This window comes from Melanostigma gelatinosum (genome assembly GCF_949748355.1).
Source record: "Melanostigma gelatinosum genome assembly, chromosome: 8".
NCBI lineage: Eukaryota > Metazoa > Chordata > Actinopteri > Perciformes > Zoarcidae > Melanostigma > Melanostigma gelatinosum.
In genome coordinates, this window is record NC_136641.1 from 13,898,626 (window position 1) to 13,913,071 (window position 14,446).

A 14,446-nucleotide genomic window follows, 5' to 3' on the forward strand; every position below is an offset into this window, starting at 1 on the left:
TGTGTGCGTGTGATGTTGTATCATGTAGGCATGTGTTTTCTATGCAGAAATAGAAATAAAATCCACCCCCAACCCCCCTGGTGTTGAAGTTAAGATCTTGTCGTTTCTGTGCATTTGTATTTTCATTCACAGTTTGCGTTATGGAATCTGCCTCCCCCCCCCCCCATTACCTGCACAGTGTGGGGGTGTGCATCTCTCTGCTGCTGCTGTGTCACCTATTGTACGGCTATTTATAGTGGTGTAGTCTGGTGGCCTGGTGGCTTGTCTGGTGTAACAGCAGTCACAGCCTCCTGCTCTCCCCCATGATTATTATGTACCAAAGGTGTAGATGGCATACAGAACCTGTCACCATGGAGATTTGGGATGACAGGCAACACTAATTACTGCTCGGCTGCTTCCGTCTCCCCCTCCTTCTGTCTTTCACAGGCAAAGAAACACCACTCACTCTCACTCTCTCTCTCTCTCTCTCATGCACACACATATACTCAGCTCAGCGTGATCATCATGACTGTTGTTGCCCATGAAGAACGTTTTGATGTCCAGGGATGTATTGTGCAGTGCTCTGTGGCGATGAAGGGGGGGCAAGATGTCACAAGTGAGTCTGTCTAAGCCATCAATGCTGCAAGAATATGAAAGCAGACACCACGTCTCTGTACAAAAGTAGATTCTGTCTGTTAACAAAGCTAAATGTGGACTGAGATAGTAATTGGTCAGATACAAGCAGGGCGATGACAAGAAGATGCTCTTACTCTGTCAAACTCAGTATTTGGCTCCACTGATATGAAGTGATCTTAACTCGAGTAAGGATGTGAAGATGTTAAGAGAAATATTCAGCTCATCTGCACAAATTGGAAGGTTATTGGAGTCTGTACATGTGACGACATCTCAAGACTTGCATCTGCTTGAAGTTGTGGATTATATGTCGTGAAACATTGAACATTTGTGGATTTTTCTTGAGGGCTTTATTTCATGAGCAAGATGCATTCAATCACAGACCAACTGTCTCAGTCACCTCCAGAGGTGGCAGTTTTGGATTTCTTTCTCTAGGTTTCTTTCACCTTAACACAATAAAGGCAAGAAGAAATTAAAGTGCTCACATTCCAGGTACGGGTCCACATCACTCAAAACAATCCACCAGACAGATTTCATGGGGACTATACTTAAGTAGAAGGTTTTATTTATATATTTTTTAAATGTGGTTTTGCTCATTTACATGGCTGCTGTACTGAATAGTGGAAGTTGCCTTTGTACTGGTGCGTGAGTGTTTTGCTTTCCTCTGCATGATTTGTGCATGCAAAGCAATTTGTGTCCTTTGCATTCTGACGTTGCTTTTTTGAATTTATTTTGCATCTTATTGTTTTATGTTTGTATTTCTTAACCTGTCACTTTATTGGTTACAGAAAAAAAGGCCGGCTGACGAACACTGGCACATTTACAGAAATGTTGATTAATGTCAATTACCTTATAAAGTAATTAAAAGTTATTTGTCAATGCTGTGGGCACCCAAACACAATTCCATTCCACTCTATTGCTTTGGGCTAGAGAAAGAGATGGATATTTTAAAACGCATACAAATAAAACCAAAAAGTTAACACGACTACCGAAGGTAAGTGTGAGAAAACATGTTTTTTTTGTACCAACCCTTTAATCCACTGAAAATTTGAGTGCCTTTTCCTGTGCATAATTAATTAAATTGGATTTTATTTCAGTGTTTCCATCAAGTCTACATCAGCATCCCCAATCCCCGACAACTGAGGCCACCTCACCACTCCAGCAGACACACCGTCGACGACATACAACACTATTGGTCTTCAGAGGGGAACACAACACCTCTGTGGTCAGTGGTGATGATTGACCAGCTGGATCCTTTGATTTGTTTGAATGCCCTATTATGATGACTATCAACACAAAGCAGCCATCATGCCAGTACCTGATACTTCACTCTTGAATAACTCAACTCGTGAAGCAGCATCTCCCGCTCAGGAGAGAAGATTGACAGATTTGCGAGGCTGCGATTCATGAGACAAGGTGAGCTTGTGTAGAAGAGGAAGTGGGAGTTGGAAGAGAGAGAGAGAGCGAGAGAGAGAGAGAGAGAGAGAACCCCCTTTCATTTTTCCCCTCATTCCTTGTTTTATTTTTTTCCTCCTCGGTTGAAGGTTGTCATGACAATGTTGAACACAGTTTCCATGGAGAAAGGCTGAGCCGAGGCCGAGCCTTTTCACCAGCTCATTGACTGGTGCGACGCTGTGGGAATAACAAACTTTCACTAATTTATCGCTTTATGAGGATGTGGTATTTCCACTATGTATAAGAGATAAGTAGCTTCCGTCTAATATATTGATTTTGTATCATTATTGAATTGTTGTGACCGGCAAATCCTATGTGCAAAGTGAGATTGGGATACTTACTTAATTGAAAAAAACTGTCCATGTTGTTTGCCACATATCCTTGTCTTTTATTATGAATGAGAAGATATTTTCAAACAGGGATAAGACATTGGCTTTTATTCTCACCCTTTGAAGCAGGACCCAGCAGCTTCTAAAATCACAATTCAGCCTCTTTTGTAAGTCCAGTCCAATCATGAGTCAGATGTCAGAGAAAACAAAGACAAACAGTCAAATTGTCATTCAAGCTTTCCATAAAAATAAAAAATAAAATCCATCACAGTTAAAACCTTCCATGTTCAACTTTGACCTGCCGTGCATGCAAACAGCAAACAATGTCATCATAACCATTTGAAATGATGGTAAAGAAATCATAAGCAATACATAAGTATCCTTAAACAAGAACCAAAATGTTGTCGGGGGGCACCAAATATCAACATTTTCCACAGCTGCCGTTCTGCCCGAGTGCCTCATGATCATGACCTACCTCAGGTGAAAAGCCCACTGACCATAACAACAAAACCCCAAATAATAAGTGAAACCAATCTGTGAGCGTGGATGGAGACGCAATGATCTGTGAAGAGCAGGAGAATTGTTTCTCAGTCAACTGTCCTAAAGGGAGTTTCCTCTCGCCGCAGAAGCATTATGTGTTCAGCACAAGGCCAGTCTCTTGCGGCCCACTAATGGACAACACTCCCGGCTCTCCTGTGCCCAAGCGTGTGTGTGTGTGTGTGTGTGTGTGTGTGTGTGTGTGTGTGTGTGTGTGTGTGTGTGTGTGTGTGTGTGTGTCAGCATTGACCAAGAGGAGCAGTCTTCAGGACGTGGGAAACAGCTGAGTCAGTCACAAACAGCTGTTTGATCAGTAATGTGCTGCTGAATATGAGTCTAACTCGGCATGTTTTTGTGTGTTGTGGTTTTGCTTTAAGGACTGAATATAAACGCCTGGCTGTTTTCTTTTTCCATCAGACTCACATGTTGTGCATCCACATCTTAATGAGTAAACGAGGTGCAGCTGAGAAGCCAATGGAAAGGCCAGGCAGCAGAGTCGCTCCATCATAAGCTCAATTGGCCTTGACCGAGGGAGGAAAATATGAGAAGTTAATTAAGATATAAGGTGTAAATTAATGAGTGTCAAAGGTATATTTACATGAGAGTGGTATTGATCGGCTTTTATAAATAACTCTTGGCCAGAAAGTAAATAAACATATTTTACCAAAATGTTTCTTTAACAAGTCATTTAGTTCATTGACCCTTCATATTTTGTATTTCAACCCAAAAAAATCAGTAAATGCTGTAAAACCAGAATTAATATTAACATTATAAAATAACTTTGAATTGGAAACAACTGAACATTTCTTCCTGATATTTACACACATCTGTCCGAATATACTTTAGATTTTAACATTCAATATCAGATGAACTATATGTTTTACACATTTTGTGTTGCGTATTTATGAAATGACAATCTATATATAAAATAAGAATAACATACGTTGGTATTTCACACAACAGAAAGATATGAGCTAAATAAAACTCTTACCCATGTGCAATCCATCTTTTACCTCTCAAGTGTCCTGATTGTTGAACGTTTTGGGTCGTGTTCCTGCTCTGGAAGTCACAACATTCAACCTTCACCAAGTGACCCAGCTGATTGGATTCGTGCCAGCTGACGAAAGAAATCAGCTGCCTCTGAGAAGCCGACCCCTCTTACGCAGATATCTCCAGTGGATTGCGTCTGTAAACAGTTCGACAATAACGGGGTGCTTTTCCAAGAAACGTTGATGTATCCTGAACAAACTTACAAACAATATCATCAGTCAGAGTAACTCGTTGACTGATAATGTTTGGGTGACATTTCAACTGTGGCTGCACATCTTTGTTTTGAATCTGGAGTCCACTAAACAGCAGGAAAGTTTCGGAAACGTTCAGTGTTTTCTGGACGGCCTCTCTTGAAGCTCTTTACTACCATTTAGTCAATTCGTGTTACTGGTGGATGACATTCCTCTCAGATGGGAGATGGGTCTTGTGTAAGAGCTTGGCCATTATGTCTGAAGACAGGCGGGAAATAACACAGCCATTAGCAGCCTATGTGCATTTGCACTCAGAACTACTGGGTCCATTTAGATACCCATGAAGTCACTTCCCAACCCTTTGAGAGGGTATAATTAAAAACGTGGGTAAGTGGAAATATGATTATTCATTGCTCTTTTGGCTTCCCTCAAAAACACTTTGTCACTTGCTATGAAGGCCTCTGTTAAAACATAACAGACTCTATCTTCTCTTTACAGTAACACTACATCACAAACCTTCGACCGTACAGGATGTCATTACTTATGCATAATAACGTCATTACCTTTGAGGAGTTAGAGAGTAAGAACATGCACTCTTTCTCAGCAGCGGTCTAATCAGTGCCTACTGCTCTTCTGCTGTCATTTCAGAGCTGCACTGAAAATAGAATGATTGAATGGGTGCAATCATCCCTCTTGACTGGGCCAGCACACACTAAATGGCTAATGCATTAGCAATGAAGCCTCCCCCAGGTGGGTGTGGCATCAGTTAGGCGCCACCGTTATTCATCAAGGAAATATTGTGCTGCCTTCAACTTATCAGTACAAATGTAATTTTGTTCAATATTCCATATTGCTGTCTATTTACTAATTGCAGCCTTTGATTGCATTTGTGATTATCTGACATCAAACTTTGTTTCGGGAGATTCCTTTGAGGCTTGAGACGTGGACTTTAAGGGTCTGTTAGCGGATGCTCGCAGCTCAGTGAGGCTGTACTCAGGCATGGCAGTGCTTTGAGCTTAGTGCCTATAGCATGCCAACAATGCTCACAATGTCTGCGCTAATGACAATGCTAACATGCGGATGTTTAGCAGGTATAATGTTTTACTGGGTTCTCCACAGTGAAGCGTGTTGGCATGCTAAGATTAGCTAATTAGCACTAAACTTAAAACACAACTGAGGCCGATGGGAATGACATTCATTTTTCAGGTATGAAGTCATGAATCTAAATTTTGACCGAATTATGAAAAGTCAGAGACTCACCAAAGTTATTACAAGTTATCCTCTGGATATTTGTTCCAAATTTCATGGCGATCAATTCAGTAGTTGTCACATTTTACTCAAAGCCACAAACGTCAACCTCATGTTGGCGCAAAAGGAAAAATTAAGGAATTTCCAAATATAATTAGGATACACCTTTTGGGAAACATAGTAGAACATGGATCACTAGGGCACTTACAAGATATGGCACATTGAATTTCCCTCCATTTCCAAGACTCTCTGGAGGCACTTGCTTTGAAGACCTCATCACCAGGAAGCCTGACGAGAGCGAGTGCGATGGGACCACAAGCAGGACACAACAAACGGGTCTTCCGGTAATACGGTATTTTCTTCTTGTTTTGTAGAAAAACTTCAAATGGTTATGGCTTATATAGTGTAACAGCAGCACATGAAGAGAGGATAGAGTCATAAAGTCAGCAAAAAAACCCCAGCAATATCTATGTGTGCTAACATTAGCCACCATAAGCTCTGACACCTCTGAACAAACGGGCATGCCTTGCCTACCTTTGCAGCCTGAATAACTATTAGCTCTGTAGAAAAAATAAAAACAACACAGCTTTCACTTCTCTTGGTATTGCTGCTGAAGTAACCTTAAAACAAAGAAACTTAAACAAGACTAGACATGCAAGTTTACCTCCAAAACCATGTCTGTACATCAGTCATCGCCATCTGTGATATTTATTCATTGATGGTTCTTTCCCTTCCTTCTGCTCACACCGACCTGCCTGGTGTGAGCAGACGCGTCTGCGCGGCAGCTTCAGCAGATGGATTCGGCGTAGACCTGAAACCATAGCAACCAATGAGGATCTCTTCAGGAGCAACTTCAATCAATGCAGAAATAAATTCAACAAGTCAGCCACCTCAACCATCTGGAGACTCACAAAAGGGAAACCACCTCCCCTCCCACTGTGTGACAATAGTCTTCCAGCTGTGGTGGTCCGTCACAGAAATGGTAAAACATCAATTCTCTATGGATGGTTCATGTTTTACAAACCTAAAGTCATCATTCAGCTGTGTGGATATCGGTGTTTTACAGCACAACCACAATCCCATTTCATGCAGTAAAATGCTATTTTGCCCTCCAGAAAACCAGAGGTAAAGATCACTCAAGTAGGAAATACAACATGTCTGCCTTTGAAATCGCTGTGGGCCATCAACGTCACACCATGTGTTAGTATGTTGTACTTTCAGTTGAGTAAGATCAATATCACAACATGGATTTACAAGATTCCCGCCAAGCGCTGCTGGAGAAAAATCTAAAACAACTAACTGACACCAAATATTTCCAGAGAGCCCTCCGTCTGCTGCCAGATCCAATCCCAGCAAGCCATGTCGATATCTCCATCTGCTCATCGGCCTGTCTTTAATCTTGATGAGTATGTTTTGTTTTTGGTGACACCTTTTTCACTTTGTCTCTTACCAGCAACAGTTTCTTACATCAGAAGTTGTAATGTTTTGCTGTAAATGACACACCACAAACTTGTGCTTTGCAGCCAGAACATTGCTGAAACCCTCAGTTCATTCATTTCGGTTCTAGTGGAGATCTCAGTTTCCAATAAAATGGTGAATATGTCAGCTACATTTTGGGGGGTAAAATGATGCAGAAGTTATTTCCATTTGATGCAAGGAATTAGGAAACATGGAGTCTCTGGTTAGAATATTTCACTCAGTGTAAACATCATATAGCTTCAATGAAGAGGTTCAGTGAGGAGCCGCAGGGCTCTGTTCCCCAGCTAAAAAAACAAACATTTGCCACAAATGGTTTAATATTCGATTTGTACACCATGTAGAGCTTTTTCTGTTTACGGGTTCTTTGTACTGGCCAGCTAAGTAGAGAGAAGGCGCTGTGCCTTGATCCAGAGTGAAATAACTTTAGCTAACCTCAGTTGGTCGCACTTATTTTATTTGGAGACATTTCTTTCAGTTTATTTTTAAAACTATCTCTGTATGAACATTTAATATACCATATGTGCTATTCAATTACAATAAACTCACGACTAACGAACATTTCAAGTTCCCTGTGACGTTATTGTAATTTAATTAAAACAGCTATCAGGGTTTAGTAATGTAGAAATGGCTCAGCTAGTATACCTTCTCTCTGTTTTTATTAAATATATAACAAAGTAGCTGGCTAACTTCAACATTAGCTAACATTCGCCATTAGCCGGTAACACAGAACAGCTGGATGCTATCCTCATTTTAATAACGTTACATGTTACATAACACAACATTCTTAGATGACCAGAGTAATTCATTACATTATTGCTTATTAAAAAGGAGCATAATATTTATTAAAATGAAAAAGCTGAGCATTTTCTCTGTAATGTCGTGTTCTTTCATTGTAACTTCCTATAGGGAGTTAGGATGTGAACATAGATGTGAACATACTGATGCCAAGAGGGTGTTATACCCTTTGATCTTGTTGAAAACGCAATCCTCTATCTTTATTGTCTGTCCAGAGATATTTCTGGCTTTTCTTTCATGCAGCTCCAGCTCAAGTCATGTGAAACATGAATGGTTATTCTTTTCATTGTTCACGGGAACGCTGCTGTTGTTAAAGGTAGCCGGTTTTCAGTGGCCGTCTGGGGCCGCATTCGCCTCAACCAACTAATTGGGATCCAGGAAGACAAGGTGCATTGTGGTCTATCCGGGCTCGAGTGTGTAGCTAATTAATGCTGCCATGTTCTTCTTCATATTTAACCTTAATATGGCTAAATCATAATGTAAAGATCACTATACTACTACTATATCATTATTTGATCATATTAAAAAAAACTGCTTCAAGATAGATTTGGATGTTTCTTTAAATTGTCTCATGGTTCCTGCTTCCCTTCACTCTGCGTCAGATAATTGACCTCTACAGCTCTCGCAGCAGTGCATGTAGCCCTGCTCACAACTTGTTGCTCATCCAACAGGAAAAAACAAATGAAGCGGAAACAGCCGCCTCTCGTGACCTGCTCTACCTGTTTCTCTCAGTCCGAGTAGTCTCCCGGCTGATTACGACTGCTATCTACAGTACACCCCTCACCACACATCTACATCGTAGTATTCTCAAACAGCTTGCCAGGTTCAACAATTCCCCGACTACTGAAATGGATTTTCCGACCCTGCTAGAGTATAGGCCTACACTCAGGAACAACATCTCCATCTTAGTGTAATATTATAATAGTTCAAAAACTGTTTGTGTCTGTTGGTATCTGAATGTGTTCAGTGTGTTAGCGGCTCTGTGAGGCTCAGTCAGTCAGTCAGTCAGTCGGCACAGAGGTGCTTTGAGCTCAATGGCAACATCAGCATGCTAACATGTTGACGCTAGGAGCATGTATAATGTTTCACATGTTTGTTTCGCTTGTTAGCCTGCTAACATCTGTGGACATTCTCAGTCCATTTCATGGTATATTCAGAAGTTTTACCTCCAATCAAAAAGCCTTCACGTGATGCTAAACATTTTTGAAATAACACGAGGGCAGCCATTAACAATGACTTTCATGATTCATGAATCCCTCTATTTATTTTGATCTATAAAAAGTAGTGACAATTTAAATGTCAAACTTTCTAAGACAACAAGATGACATTTTCAAATGGTTTGTCTCAGTCTAAAAGATTTCCATAAAAATCCGCCAATCTTCACATTTGAGAGGCCAGAACCAATGAATGTTCGCTATCATTTCTTGATTAAAGAAGATCTCAGATGCTTTACATTCACAAGGTTACAAACTCACATTTTGGAGCCATTGTAGTTTCTATCCATTGAGCAGACAGTCCAAGGATTAAAACAAAAAAAATATTTTTAGTTCACATCTCTCCAACCTGCTGCCTTTTCCCCTTGTAATTTAAAAAAAACAACGTATTTAGCTGAGATCTGTGTTAAAAGAGATCAGATTAAAAGTGAAATCCATCTCCAAAGCATGACATCCCTGTCTGCCTTTCTACAGAGCAACATGTGGCCTCCTTCACTGAGAATACTGTGAAAGCTCAGCGTTGTTTGCAGTGAGACTAGCTGGTCAAAAAGTAATGAGTTGTCGTGGCTGTCGGGTCACTCCTCCAAGCAGGCCCCACAGAGGACCATCTGGCCTCCACTGTGGAGGCTGACAGCAGCTGAAAGAGCCATGTGAGAATATGACTGATGGATCTCTGCCCACGCAATCCCAATCTGCCAGGAAAATGCCGCTCAAAGTGTGAAAAATATCCACCGACAGTCTTTTCCTGGATCAGGTAGTGGGGTAGTGGGAAAATGGGAAACGGCCTCTTGGCTGCATGTGCTGTTTTTTAGATAAACATCTGTAAGGGATCCTGCAGGTGGGATTGCCATTAATGCTTGTGCATATACACTCTGTGTGTGTGTGTGTATTATCAAGTCACCTCAGCCTTTTTGTGTATCTCATATGTAACACTGTGGTGGGAAAGTATTTGTTTACAGGATACAGATAGTAAGATGTTCTTCAAAGTGCACCGGACAGCCGAGTCAAGAGAGGAAGTGTGACGCAGCCTGGGAGGCAAATAGCCTGACATTTACACACAGCAATCAGTGAGGCCCAAACCAAGGCAGCAGCATCAGTCTCTGCTTTATTGGAACTGTGAGTGCATGCTGTCCAATGTCAATTTAAATAACATCACTCCGCAGACACCAAGATGGCATGTGGGAGTGGGCATCATTTTATCAAATCCACTAATCAGCTGAAATTAAGCTGTACAATTAGACTAAAATACTGATCTCTGTTGTTTTTCAAGTTCAAGTATATAAAGACAACCGAAACTTGATATTTTCACACCATTGTGATGTTCAGCAAATGTGTCTCTTGCATGACCCTGATGTGAATCTGTACCATCTGACTGCATTTACAGCAGCTGCATAGAGCGCGAGCAGGTGCTGGACCTCGTAGCTCTAAAGGATGATGACGTGTCCCTGTCGACAGTCCATAATAAGTCTGCGTTGCGATGGATGTGTGATGTGTCAGTGCAATTAGAGCCTGGATCTGTGTCGCACAGCTCTGGACATGCTGCAGTTTAGCTCGTGGCGGTTTGGCGGGCTGAACTAGACATATTGCTAACCGCTGTGGGCTGCCAGACCAAATTGCTGCGTTCATTTCCGACCAACTGCCACAGAGCGAGGCATGAGACGAGCAAATTAGGCAATTTAGTTGTGGGAAGATGTAAAAGAAAGAAGCCGCATGAGTGACGTACTCACTCATGCTGAAAGTGCAACTAACAAAATATCCTATTTGGTTATTGAATGCCAATACAACAATTGATTGTCACTTTATCATTAAGAGTGGGCGAATAAACAACTGATATTCAGACATGTACCTCTCTTCAAAATGAAATATTGTCAATTTCATGAAAGTAAAAAAGTACTAAAAAGTACTGCTAAGAATGTGTCACAGGGATCGTTTTTTATGTCTCTTTCACACACAATCATTTTGTCACGACCTCTTTACATATAGAAACTGTCCACTGGTAGACAAGAAAGACATTTTGTCAGAAATTAAAATGACGATACCGAATTAAATAATTTAAAAGTATGTCTGGTTATAATCAATCCACATTGGAATTTGTGTTTGTTAGAAATCAATAGAGCTCATGGTCAGATATTTTACGACCTACTGCCTCTCTTATTGAGCCTAGGCCAGGAAATAACATGCAGTCATGCAATTTTAAGAATTTCTTGTGTCTGAAATCTATAAATCACAAACATAATGTATGTGTTAAGTCATGTCAGTGTAAACAAAACATTGTCCTGAAAAACACATCTTTGCATTTGGACTTTCACATAAATCAGAATAAATCAGAATGAATGAGACAAACAGCATGGTCTGTTTGATAAAACTGTTTATTTTAATTTCCTGTTCGCTCCATCATGTTCCACACTCTTAAACCAAAAGACTTCGGTGTCTTTCTCATCAGACATTTCCTTCTGATCGTGTTGTCAGTTTTGTGCTGGAAGCTGCTGCAGTTCCAGAAACACAAAGGAGAGATTGCTTACATTAGTGGTCCCAGTTCACTGTAACAACAGGATTTAATCTACTGAATTAGATCAGCAGCACACAACACTGAGAGAGGAGAAAAAGAACACATTTAAACACCAAAAACCTACATATACCCACACACACCCGTATACACACACACACACACTCACAAGTACAGGCGCTCAGCTATTTGGATTGAGAACAACCACACACCAACACCAGACACCAACAGACACCAAAGTAACATTACAAAAATCAAAAAATATCTCAAAATATACAATTATTATTTACAGTTCAAGTTTACACCCTGTCACTCTTACTGTATACTCCGTGTGAATTTATCAGAATGTACATCAATATGTACAGATTACATACATCGTCTTAAATACTATAAATATAACTATGTTTTTTTGTCACATAAAGACTATTTGCACGGTTAATTAAATACACTATTACTATTATTGTTTTAATCACAGTAAACCTCTAGAAGTTGCTTTAAAATACATAATGCAACATCGCTGACACATGGACAAGACAGCGAGACCCTGGAGTCTTTGTTTTCAATAAGAAATATCAAATACCAATGCTAAATGCCAATATCTTATCATTGAGCAAATCTGAACTGACATGAGAAGACATTTGTACACTGTGCAAAGTATTTCAACAGTGTTTTTAAACTTAAGAGGCAAAGACCTGCTGTGCCTGGAGAGGTGGGAACTCCTTGGTGAAATGTGGCAAACTGTGCATCATGTATTGAAATGAGCCAGGGGTTTAAACACGAGGATGCTGTTTCTGAGAGACTATATAAACTCTGTTGCCTGCGCTCTCTCCTAACCCCTCAATTAATCATTGTGCGGATCAGCTACAGAACAAACCAATGGTGCAGTTTAGTTTATTGTGAAGATTGAAGTGCATTTAATTGTGCAGATCCTCCAGTGAGCCCCAGGAGGATGCAGGAATCAGACCAGACCTAACATGATCTGCAAGTTATATCATCAAGTTCATCCACGCTGGCTCTATTTTAACTCATTGACTGGTGCTTGCTCACCAAGGCATGAAGCTCCTTTGTGCTCACTTTCATGTGCTTCCATAATATGTGCTTTAACTCTAAGCCAAAGCTGCAGGTGAGTAGAGATGAGTGCCCTCACCTGTACTCACTTGAGGTCGTGTGCCGTTTACATCACAAGCCAATTGACCAAAAATATCTGGTTTCTTGTACATGTTAACGCAGTCGTTTTTAGTGACTGAGCAGGTTATCCAGCTAAGGCATGTTTACATGTTAATTTATCTTGACACATTCAGGATGGAGTACGAACACCTTTCCTGTTATTTCGACTAGTCTGCAAAGATCCACTTGTTTTTCTGTTGTTTCGTTTTCACAGTGGTACATACTCGTAGTGATGTATTACCGCTCTTCACTCTGTAATGCAGACTTTCTCTACTTTACCGGTACTTATTCTTACAAAATGTGTGACAACAGAACCTTGAAAAACATGCCAGGATATGAGAGACAGGAGGGAAAATAGATAATATAGAGGTGTTCGGGAATTAGACTGTTAATTACTTCAGTATATACCAAGCAATATATCACAGTTCTGTAGGCTGAAACCTGAGCCATTGAAGAGGTCCCATGACCACATATCATAACAACATAGGTGTTGGTTTTACATTACATATGATAGAGAGGACCCAGCTGTGCCATCACTGGTGTGATGACAAGGCAAAATTCAACGCATCAACACGCTTTTAACATCATAAGATGAAACATTACAACTTCATAAATGCTCAAATTTTGAAGACATAAATATCTGCCGTACTGACACGCAAGAAACGACGCGAGATGTTTTTGCAAAGTGGCTTGCGATACATTCGTGTATTTGTGCCTTTTATGGATATTCAGCCCTCTATATCTCTTTATATATGTATTGCTAACCAATATATATTCCGTGACAGCATTTTTGAGAGCAACGACGACGCTTTTGTCAAAACTGTACTTAACAAACGACTCCAGGGTCTCTACCTAATTAAAGTGCTCAAGTGAATGAGACGAGACATTGGTCCAAACTCACTACATAATCGGGAAAACAAACTGACAAAAGCATAAGGCAAACAGACAACAGGGATGCTGTTCAGGCACCAAACAATGTGACCGACTGTTTCACACTACATCTGTTCAGTCTCAAGTGTTGTTGTTGTCTCAGGGAGGGGCCACCAGACTGAGTCATTGGCTCCTCCGCACGCCAGCAGAGACACCCAGTGCTGAAATCTGTGTATTACCACTTTGTCGAAACCTTTTTTATCACTGCACATTTTCCATATTTCCCCCTAAACATACATCGTCATACTAGACTATACATCAAAAAAAGTCTTCACACCTCAGTTCACAAAAATACATCAAAGTGTAAATTGTAGAGCTTATGAAATGATGTCCGTAGTGGTCATAATTTGAGGAATGTACAACAATTAAACCCAAACATCTTCCTCGTAGGGGTGACGTATGATAAAGCCAAAGCGCGGCTGTGTATTGCTGAACAAACAGCCGTGCAGGTGAAGCAGACAAAGCAAGGTGTCCGCTCTCTTCCTCCTCCTCCGCATCAGAAGAGGATCTGTATCTATGGTGCGTTGCCACAGCTTCCCCTGGGAAACGCAGCTCTATTTTTAAAGCAGCAGGGTCACCAGGAGCTCTCATTCGGCGGCAGACGACACACTGACGCACACACACTTGCACGTCTGTACGTATACAAAGACAATGCTCACATTTTCCTATTCCTTCTGCGCCTGGCTCTCTAACACACAGACAAGAGTGAAGCCTCTCTGCTTATCTCTGCACGTGCACTGCCCCCTCTGCCCTTTTAAGGCATCAATTCAAATGGAATCGCTTGATTAAAAGGATTGATTCAAATGGAAAAGCTTTGTCTAGACCAGCTGCGACAGGAACAGCACAGAGACGACGTGTGCAGCGCTGTTAGCAACAGCTCCAGAACCTCGTTTGTCGAGGAGAAAGGTCGTTTCAAAGAAAAGTGCTGCTCTG